The following is a 10321-nucleotide window of genomic DNA, read 5'->3' on the forward strand; positions in this document are numbered from 1 at the left end:
ATGTCATTGCCAGCCCCCGCCCCCACACCCTGAAGCTCACCACCATGACCCACCATTTCCATTTTTTTTAAATCTGCAAAAGGATGATGAAGTGTGTGCAAAGGTATCTCAGCTCCAGCTGCTGGAGTCACTGTGGTGGAGTTTGGGGTACCCAAGGGTCGGGACTGCTTGAGGCTTGTGCCTCAGAGACGCTGGCAGCACTTGGAACCACAGGCTTGTCCTCAAGCTGCATGGCACCTGCACCTCTTTAATGAACAATTTCGGCACTCTCCTAGGCAGGAGGTATAAAAGACCAGGGGACACAGAGATAGGCTGGTCTTAACTTCAAAAGCTGTCTCCCCACCTTGGGTCCAGAAATGCTAGCAATTCACTTTTGCTCCTGATGGAGGGACATTGTACTAATCATCCAATAGCAATTGAAGGGCAGAGGGAGAATTGTTCTTAAATTTCAGCCTATGTGAGTATCACCAAGGAGAGCTTGCTAATATGCAGGTCTTGGCTCCTACCCCCAGACATTCTGATTGGGAAAGTTTGGGAAGGTTGGCAAAGGGGCTCTAGAACCAAGGTGCTAGGTTTCTCTGATGGCAGCAGTCCACGGGATCTTTGCAAAACATTCTCATAGGACCTGCATGGCCTGGGGATGAGAGACAGGAGATTATTTTGTAATCTCCCTCTCCCCACATCCACACTTCATATTGCTGCAGTCCCTTCTGAAGCTCTGTGAGTTCATCTTACCTGGCATCAGCTAATAGAGGCAAGTTAAATGCAAGGGGAAATGAGCCCTGTTTCCTTAAAGCTGGGTACATTTGGCTGTCCAAGGAGTGTTTCTCATATTTTAATATGTATGTGAGTCACTTGAGCACGAGTGTTAAAATGCCAATTCTGAAGGGTAGGTCTGAGGCAGGCTTGAATTCTGCATTTCTTTTCTTTTTTTTTTCCTCATTTTTTCCCAGTTTTATTTGTATAAAGACATACATGGCCTATCCAATGGAGCTTTGTCAAATAATCCATAAGTACCTAAAGCACACATGACTCGTAATGCTTTTAATATCAAAAGAGGTTATTTTTCTCAATCCAAAGATTACTTCATATAATTATTCTTTTTTTTTGCAAACTACTAGTTGGCCATATTAACATTTAAATAATCTTTAAAAAATTTAAATATAAATTTTGGATTTGGAGGCACATGTGCAGCTTTGTTACAAGAGTATATTGTCTGATGCTGAGGTTTGGGCTTCTATTGACTCTATTACTCAGATAATGGACATAGTACCCAGCAGGAAATTTCCCAGTTCTTACCCCTGCCCTTCCTCCTTTTGGAGTCCCCAGAGTTGATTCTCTCTATCCTAATGTCCTTGTGGACCCATTGTTTAGCTCCCTCTTATAAGTAAGAACATGTGGCATTTGGATGTGGCTACAAAGAACATGATTTTGTTATTTTCTATGGCTGTGTAGTATTCCATAGTGTATATGTACCACGCTTCCTTGAGTACCCGGGTGAGGCTGAAGCTGTGAAGCTGTCAGTGTGCAGAGTGTACTTTGTGTAGGGAAGCTCTAACAGGTTGATGGTTTCAGGCGCGTCCTCACCCCGTTACAGTATCACCATCTCTATAATCAGCACAGCCTATCTCCTAGGGACTCAAAATATTAACCACACTTTGGAATGGGAAGAAAATCAAACCAGAGAGTCACGCTTTGAGAATCACCCAAAGCTGGGGCTGATCTTTTCAACCCACTCATTAGATTTCATTCTTGTCCCAGACGTTAAGAGTTAATTCTTTTCCTTCAGACTCGGCTCATTATGGAAACTCACAGGTCCCTTCCTATTTTCCGCCCCATTAGCATTCTGGACTGTGTCCTTTACCAAACTTCCCAGTCCCCAACCTCCATCCCCAGACCCACCAGGGATTGGTGGAGTTAACCAACTGGTGATATTTACCGGGACAGCTAAAGTTATATAGGAATTTGACAACAGAATTGGGACTTTTCCTGTTCCATTTGATCATGTCCGGGCAGTTTCAACCTCAGGTTATGGGAGGAGCCAATAAAGAGGGGGGAAATTGAAGTCTTTGGAGGGAAAATCCCACCCCTGATACGTTGAGGACAGCCTGCCTCCTGGGCTGACTTATTAGGGGAGCAGGCGGTAGGAATTGCTGTCAGCAAGGTCTAAGGGAGGCCTCTTGTAGGTTTGGAGAAGACCAGCACCAAAACAAGCTCCAAATAGGAACAGAAAGCACCTGTGTCTTCATGTATCTGCAGACTATTTAGATAAGAAGGAGCTGTCCCTAATCATGGAGAGTTGTTTGCTTAAATAAAGGAAGGGAAAGCTGCATGTGTGTGTGCTTAAGGAGGGAAGGAGGAGGTGAGAAGAAGGAGAAAGGGGCCAGGAATTTTCCACAGCTGAAACCCACCACGTGGTTATCATTAGGATGACCTTCCTATCACCTGAGCAACGGGACTGGTGGATGGGGACTGGTGAGGAAGGATTCAGGATCCGATCCCTGGGATTTCAGCTAAGTTCTGATGTGGCAATTGTAAGCACTAAGGAGAAGTTCTTATCTCCCGCTTCCCTGGAGTGCCTGAGTCCACAGTCCTACAGCTGTGAACCCTCAGGAAGCGTGCCCATTGGCTGGCCAGGTGGGATCCAGGGATCCAGCTTCTCTGAGACCCCTGGGTGTCAGGCTTAAATATAAATAAAGCAATCAGAACCCAGAGCTTGTTGGCATGGGTGCAGTGAAAAGGGAATGCTTATACACTGTTGATGGGAATGTTAGTATAACCTCTGTGGAAAACACTATGGAGATTTCTCAAAGAACTAAAAATAGAGATACCATTAGCTCTAGCAATCTTACTGCTGGGTATCTACCTAAAGGAAGAAAAGTCATTATATCAAAAAGCACCTACACTTGTATGTTTGTTACAGCACAATTCACAGTTGCAAAGATAGGGAATCAACCTAAGTGCCCATCAACCAATGGGTGAATATTGGAAATGTGGTATACATACACCATGGAATACTACTCAGCCATAGAAAATGAAATAATGTCTTTTGCAGCAACTTGCATGGAGCTAGTGGCCACTATCCTAAGTGAAGTATCTCAGGAATGGAAAACCAAATATTGGCATATTCTCACTTTTAAGTGGAAGCTATGCTGTGGGTATACAGGGGCACCAGAGTGGTATAATGGATATTGGAGACACAGAAGAGCAGAGGGTGGGAGTGGGGTGAGGAATGAGAAATTACCTATTGGGACAGGTACACTGTTTAGGTGATGGTTACACTAAAAGCCCACACTTCACTATAACATTCATCCATGTAATAAAAAGCAACCTGTACCCCTAAATTTATTGAAATAGAAAAAAAAAAACCCAGAACTGCACAGTAAATTTCCTTATAAGGAAGAGAATTAGAAAGAAAACAGGAGATTCTGCTAAAATGCTTTGTGCATGATCCCCATCTCTATTCCACTTTTTATTTTATTTTAGTTTCATTTTTTTATTTTGAGACAGGGTTTTGTTCTGTCACCTAGGCTGGAGTTCAGTGGTGTGATCTTGGCTTACTGCAGCCTTAACCTTCCAGGCTCAGACAATCCTTCCATTTCAGCCTTCTGATTAACTGGTACTACAGGCATAAGCCACCAAGCCACGCTAATTTTCAAAATGTTTTGTAGAGACAAGTCTCGCTATGTTGCTCAGGCTGGTCTTGAAATCCTGGATGCAAGCAATCCTCCTGCCTCCACCTCCCAAAGTGTTGGGATTACAGGCATGAGCCACCATGCTCGGCCATCTATTGCACCTCTTAATGATTTACACTAGCATCTGCTGTTATTGTTTGTACCTGGGAATGGATTGAGGGTAGAAGGGTGGTTTAGGGGCCTCAGTTTCTATTTTTGCTGCCTAGTTCTCTGGGGGGGCTTATGCAGATCTGGGTAATCTTGTCCCATCACCTAGATGAGTAGGCCTGTCATCTGAAGGAATAAAGAGATCACATGCCACAAGCCAACCCACAACCCAAGTGCCTGTTTCACAGTGTGGCCCGAGGACAACCAGGGTGGGTTCCACAGATTTAGCTGGATTCCTCTGGGGTCAGTGCTCCCTTCCAAGGCCAGCAGTTAAGGCCATGGGAATCCAAACTTGGCTGCTAGTCTTGACAGGTTGCTCAATGATTCCTAGCTGCACAAATCAGGCCCTGAACTGGGCCAGGCTTGAGGGAGGCCCCAAGGGCCCTACAGAAGAAGAGGAGCAGGAGGCAGCCAGTAGTTGCCTAGAGAAAAAAATAAGCACCAGCCTGTAAATTGTAATGTATGTCAGTGTGAGGCCTTGCTAGCTCTGCTCACCCCTTGCCAACCACTGCCACGCAGAAACTCCCTGCATTCTCTCCAGACTTCCCCAGGCTGCCGCCTTATTTTCAAATGCCTCCTCCCTGCAGTGCCAGAACCAACAGCTGTGAATGAGAAACACAGGCTGGAGCTGGATAAGGAAGTCATCCCATAATGGAGACTGAGTAGATGTGCACGAGGACCCAGAGACTTGCACCGATTTTCACTCAACTGATGGAATAAAATAATTTACCTTTCGAACCTTAGGAACTATCTTGACTGTTCTGTGGATCTTGATGAAGAAAACAAGGAAAGCTGGTGTGTCCTGGTACATTTGGCTCCAAGCAGAATATTTCTTTCCTAGGCCCTCTTCATTGAAAACCTGCCTCTGCCCTGAGTTGGAGAAGACAGGCCTTTTCCCCTGCTGTGCATGTTTTCCCACAGTGAGAAAATCCTCTCCAGTTTTCTCACTATTTCCTCCCTGCCTGGTGGATGGAAACCAGTTTGCTCAGGAGAAGTGGTTTCTAATGCAGGGATAAAAGATCCAGCCTCTAAGTCAAGTCAAATAAAATTCATGTGTTAGACACACACATACATACACACACACACACACACACACAGTCACACAGTTGCCCAGGGAGAGGGTCGTAGCTCTGCCCCAGGAGGACAATTTGTTTTAAGGTGCAAGCTGCCCCAGCTTTCAATTTGTTGCTCTCATTTTTATAATCACTGTTGTGTTCCAATTGTAAGTGGCACTGGGAATGTTTGTTCTCATGTAATTGCTTGTTTCCTACTGAAATTTCCATGTCAGACCCCTTCATTGTTCTCAGTATCGCTTGCCTCCCATTCTGTGGGGTTGGCATGGATTATCCTAGTGGTGTGGCTGGCAGGGCATGTAAGCACCATTCTGCTCAGTCCTGACCCAGCTGAGGACGGCTGGGTGTACTGGTCCCGGCAGCTGGGCCAAACGCTGGGATGAGAGAATCTTGACAAGGGCCTGGCCTGCCTCTTGATTCTGGACTAGGCCAAATTCGGAGTGCATTTTGCACCGCCACCCCCAAGTATTTCAGAGGAAATGTGACCCTGTGTTTCTGATTCATGTGCACTTAACTCGTTAAAATGTTGATTTACATAGGGTGGGTGGTGTCCAAATAAACCTCTGGAGCCTCAATTCCAAGCCAGCTTTTTTTTTTTTTTTTCTTGGTGACTTTTTGTGGGGAGGGTAGGTGGGAAGAAGGAATCAAAGATTTTGTCTTTGATCGGGAAGTTACATTCCAACAGGAATGAAACTTGGACCCAGCAGGCAGGAACAGGGACCCAGACCTTTGCAATTGATTGGGTTCTCTATTGGATGAGTTATGTGCTTCCAGACCTAATCAGAACCACCTGGACTTCCTCAAGGCTCATCACTGTCCACGCTGCATGAAGCATTTGAACTTGACCTGCGCTGAAATTGAGCCAGGGTACACAAAACAAAAGCCCAGCATCCACTTACAAGAATAAATGAACATCTGCAGAGAAGACTTGGAATTCTGCAAAAAACACTCTGAGCTTGGTGCTTCTCTTCTTCACCTGGAATTCTAGCAGCTACCTCCCATGAACACTAATCTACTCCTTTAAAAACCCCACCCCTTCCAGGAACTTGCGGTGTACTTTTTATAAGGTGCATATGAAACCTGTCTAGAGTGGGGCAAAAGACGGTGATATGTTATAAATTTAGCCATGCTGTCTTCTTGGGCCTCCAAACTGCTTTAGGAAGCCCAGGGCTTTTGTCCATTTATCATTTCTTATTTATTTATTTACTTATTTTAGATACAGGTCTTGCCCTGTTGCCCCGGGCTAGAGTGCAGTGGCATGATCATAGCTCACTATAGCCTCAAACTCCTGGGCTCAAGCAGTCCTTGCAGCTCAGCCTCCTGAATAGCTGAGGCTACAGGAGTGCATCACCATGCCTGGCTAATTTTTGTATTTTTTGTAGAGATGGCATCTTGCTGTGTTGCCCAGGCTGGTCTCCAACTCAAGCAATCTTCCTGCCTTGGCCTCCCAAAGCACTGGAATTTCAGTTACGAGCCACCATGCCCAACCCATTTATCATTTCTTTTAGGAGAGGAATGTTAAAAAAAAAATGTATCCCTGCACTGGTGTGGGAAGAGCACATCCCTGTTTTAGGGTGCGTGTTTATGCGTGTGGGTGCACATCAGTGTCAGCGTGTGTGGGTGCTGGCATTGCGATGTGTGCTTGTGTTTACATTGGTGTCTGTGTGTACAATGTAGCTCCAATGCCAGACCACTGGGACTGCCCCTCCTCACTGGCCCCTCTGCTGGAAGCCTCTACCATACTTGGGGTTGAGTGGAATGTTAAACTGTGGTACCAAGTCTGCATTGTATTGATCACCTTTTTTTTTTTTTTTTTTTTTTTTTTTTTTGAGATGGAGTCTCACTCTGTTGCCCAGGCTGGAGTGCAGTGGTGTGATCTCGGCTCACTGCAACCTCTGCTCCCAGGTTCAAGCGATCCTCCTGCCTCAGCCTCCTGAGAGTAGCTGGGATTACAGGCGCCCGCCACCACACCCATCTAATTTTTTGTATTTTTAGTAGAGATGGGTTTTCACCATGTTGCCCAGGCTGATCTCGAGCTCCTGACCTCAGGTGAGGCCTGCCTCAGCCTCCCAAAGTGCTGGGATTACAGATGTAAACCACCCCCTGCCCGGCTTGTATTGATCACTCTTTTTCTTGAACATCCCTTCATTGCTTCCACTTGTCTGTCAGCACCATGAGGGCAGCTGCCATGTGTAATATGAGCTCTGTGTCTCCCTCCCCACTGCCATTGCCCTCAGTACAGTGCCTTGCACTTGCCTTAAATTCAAGAAACTTGTACGGGGTGGTTAAGAAAGAAGAGGAATGAATTGAACCAATTGGACTTCAGAGTGTGGCAGAGCATGGCCTGGTGGGGCTCCCTGGGGAAAGGCAAGTGACTTTAAAGTGGGGAGAGTTGGGCAGCACTCCAGGACTTTTCCTGTCCCTGCCTGGGAGCCTCTCCCCCACCCCCTGTTGGCACTATTGGGTTGACGTCGTCTTCCATTAAACTAGCTTTGCTTTTCCATTACGAAAGGAAAATGATGCACTCATTCCAGTATATTTGGATGTTTTAAAGGTTGGTCTGGCTTCACAGACGATGTCCATCAGCGGCTGACATACCAATGAAACTGAAGAAAAGCTGGTTTTCCAGTATTTCTTTGGCAGAGAATCCAGCGGCTGACACTGGATCAGAATTAGGGCTCATAAAACTTAGAGCCAGGACCTTGAATGCTGAGCACTCACTTACAAGATGCTTTCAAGTCCTTATCTTGCAGAACAGTTAAATGTCTGCATCTGGCTCACTCCCCTTGGGATCACTTTTTAGAATGATCCCTGCCAGTGCAAAGTATGGAGAGCTGAGCCGGCCAGCAAACCTGGGATGTTTTCTTCTGAATAAGTTGTTCATTTGAATCTTTTATGTGAAGTTAATTCTGCAAGATTCCTTGCTGCAGAACTTGAAAAACCATAGTCAGAAGGCAGAGATACAAACCAAAACACCACCAACATCAAAACAAAACCCAACCAGACAACGAAACAACAAAAAAGCCATAGATCTGCAAAGAAGGAATTTCTGGGAACCTCACATACAGACTCTGATAGGGAAGGTAATGGAGGAGGTGGATTTTGTCCTAACTTGGTCAATGAGCTCCGGTGAGGCTAGGCTGAAATACCGGTGGGTGGGGGTGCACACTCTTTATAGTCATCAGGGCATGGTTTTATCTTGTTGTTTCTCAATTTTTTGTTTGTTTGTTTGAGACTGAGTCTCGTTCTGTTGCCAGGCTGGAGTGCAGTGGCATGATCTCGGCTCACTGCAACCTCAGCCTCCTGGGTTCAAGTAATTCTCCTGCCTCAGCCTCCCGAGTAGCTGGGACAATGGGCACACACCACCATGTCCAGCTAATTTTTGTATTTTTAGTAGAGATGGGGTTTCACCATGTTGGCCAGGATGATCTTGGTCTCTTGACCTTGTGATCCACCTGCCTCGGCCTCCCAAAATGCTGGGATTACAGGCATGAGCCACCATGCCTGGCCTCTTTCTCACATTTAGTGGCATCTTGAGAAGTGCTATAGTATTGCAGTTGACTTAAAATACTGCTTCTTTGCATCAAAGGACACAATCAACAGAGTGAAAAGGCAACCCATAGCATGGGAGAAAATATTTGAAAATCATACATTTCATAAGGGATTAATACCCAGACTACATAAAGAACACAACTCTACAACAACAAAAACCAAATGACCTGATTAAACAATTCACAAAAGACCTGAATAGACAGTTCTCTAAAGAAGGTATACAAATGGCAGATAAACAAGTAAAAGATATTCAACATTACTAATCAGTAGAGAAATGCAAACCAAAACCACAATGGGATATTACTTCCTTCCCATTCACATGGCTACTATCAAAAACAGAAATTAGCTGGGTGTGGTGGCATGTGCCTGTAATCCCAGCTATTAAGAAGGCCAACGGAGGAGGATCACTTGAGCCCTGAAATTCGAGGCCAGCCTGGGCAACATAGCAAGACCCAATCTCTTAAAATAAACAACGGAAAAAAACAAGTGTTGGCAAGGATATGGAGAAATTGATTGGAACCCTTGTGCACTGTTGGTGGGAATGTAAAACACTGCAGTTACTGTGGAAAACAGTATAGCAGTTTCCACTTCTGAGTGTATATCTAAAATAACTGAAATCAGGGACTCAAAGAGATATTTGTACATCTATGTTCATAGCAGCATTAATCATACTAGCCAAAAGGTAGATGAGTGGGAAAACAAAATGTGCTCTATACGTGCTACACAATAGTATTTGCTTTTTCCAAGAATGAAGGAAATTCTGACATGCTACGATGTGGATGCACCTTGAGGACATGATGTTAAGTGAAATAAGCCAGTCTCAAAAAGACAAATACTATATAATTAGACTTACGTGAGGTATCTGCATTAGTCAAAGTCAAAGAGACAGAAAATAGGTTGAAGGTTGCCAGGGGCTGGGGGAAGGAGACATGAGGAGTTATTGTTTAATGGGTAGAGAGTGTCAGTTTTGCAAGAGTTCTGTGGAGGGACATTGGTGATGGTTGCACAATAACGTGAATGTACTTAATGCCACAGAACCGTACACTTAAAGTGGTTAAGATGGTAAATTCTATGTTATATGTATTTTACCACAATTAAAAATTAAAAATGATTTTAAAATGTTGTTCCTTCTCTCATTTCTGGGACAAAAGATGTCCAAAGTCCAGGAATATGTAAGTTGAAAGCTATGTGTGCAGCAGAACCTTATTTCTGAGTTACGCAGTTTAGTGACCTCCTAATGGAAAAAAAACTTCACGGAGTGTGTTTTCAACCACCTTCTGCTCACTGCACTGAGGATTACAAGAGGAAAACACCTACACCAGAGTCAAAAGTGATCAGACCTCTGATTTTCCAACTCTGGCAGACAAGCTGCAAGCGCGTGCGTACACACGCACATACACACACACACACACACACACACTCTCTTACACGCTTTCCAGCCAGCTCAGCCGACTTCCTCTGAGAGATGACACCACTTTGCAGCCTCCCTGTGGGATAGAGTGGAACTTGGAATTCGCTTTCTTGGTTACTTTGGCTGCCTAGAAGGAAGGGTTTCTCTGAGAAACTCACAGCTTCCTCTGCAGCCCTGCTCCTGGCCAGCATGAGAGGAGGGAGCTAGGACCAAGAGTCCTCTCCTGGAGGGGAAACCTATCTAAGAAATATTTTCTATCAATCAGTGAGGCTCTCAAAAGCTGTTACTGCCAGTATCGTTTCTTATTTGCTATCTATTCTCTCCCTTTTAAAAACGTCCTTACTTTTTCCTGTCTTGTCTTTCTCGTCTATACCTTTTTTGTTTTTTCTGACGGTTTTGTAAAGAGGAGGCACCCTGCGCACACTCTCTTTTTTTTTTTTTTT

This window comes from Colobus angolensis, unplaced genomic scaffold (genome assembly GCF_000951035.1).
Source record: "Colobus angolensis palliatus isolate OR3802 unplaced genomic scaffold, Cang.pa_1.0 Scaffold52, whole genome shotgun sequence".
Taxonomy (NCBI): domain Eukaryota; kingdom Metazoa; phylum Chordata; class Mammalia; order Primates; family Cercopithecidae; genus Colobus; species Colobus angolensis.